The 911-nt window shown below is 42.7% G+C and overlaps 1 non-coding gene across 1 annotated transcript; it reads left to right on the top strand.

Moving 5' to 3' along the window:
- The first annotated feature begins 563 nt into the window (after positions 1-563).
- Positions 564-670, top strand: LOC127117163 (small nucleolar RNA R71). Its single transcript, XR_007801919.1, has one exon. It is a non-coding gene; the product is annotated as a small nucleolar RNA R71 (small nucleolar RNA).
- Positions 671-911: the final 241 nt, after the last annotated feature.

Raw genomic sequence — 911 nt, 5'->3', positions numbered from 1 at the left:
CAAGGTTAGGCTTCTGGGGCACAATTTGCATAGGTTGATTTGGTTTTTGGGCTTGATAACCTTGTGGTCTTTGAGGTGCATAATTTTGGATAGGGTTCTGGTTTTTATAGGAAAAATTCGGGTGATTCTTCCATCCAAGGTTGTAGGTGTTTGAAAATGGGTTACCTTGGGCGTAATTCACTTGGTCAGTGTTCAGGTCGTTCAAAAGGTTACATTCCGCCGATTCGTGTCCTTTAGATCCACAAAGTTCACACTCTGTGTGGACTACCGCTGCAGTGTTAGTGTTTGTAGAAATATGTTTGACCTTAAGGGCTAAAGCGTCCATTTTCGCCTGCATCATGTCCATAGAGCTTATCTCATGTATTCCACCTTGGGTCTCCTTTTTCTCTATTGATGTTCGTTCAGTTCCTCATTGGTAATGGTTTTGGGTCATATCCTCAATTAGGTCACAAGCTTAAGGGTAAGGTTTGTTCATCGACGCGCCACCAGCGGCAGCGTCGATGCTCATCTTTGTGTTATAATGGAGTCCATTGTAGAAGGTATGAACGAGCAGCCATTGTTCTAGGCCATGGTGTGGACAAACTCTTGACAGCTCTTTATATCTCTCCCAAGCTTCAAAAAGTGATTCTCCTTGGTTTTGAGTAAATCTAGTTATTTGGTTTCGAAGAACAACAGTCTTACTGGGGGGAAAATATCTAGCAAGGAATACTCTCCTAAGGTCTTCCCAGATAGTTATTGAATTAGCTGGAAGTGAATCTAACCATGAACGTGCTCTATCCCTGAGGGAGAAAGGAAATAATCTTAAACAAATCGCATCAGGTGAAGCACCGTTGGATTTAAAGGTGTCGGCCAGTTGGATAAAGACTTTTAATTGTTGATTTGGGTTCTCAGTAGCGAGACCCGCGAATTGG

This window comes from Lathyrus oleraceus, chromosome 1, assembly GCF_024323335.1.
Source record: "Lathyrus oleraceus cultivar Zhongwan6 chromosome 1, CAAS_Psat_ZW6_1.0, whole genome shotgun sequence".
In the NCBI taxonomy this organism is placed as follows: Eukaryota; Viridiplantae; Streptophyta; class Magnoliopsida; order Fabales; family Fabaceae; genus Lathyrus; species Lathyrus oleraceus.
Note: the sequence above shows the minus strand (reverse complement) of the source record. Positions and strands in the feature narration are given on the sequence as shown.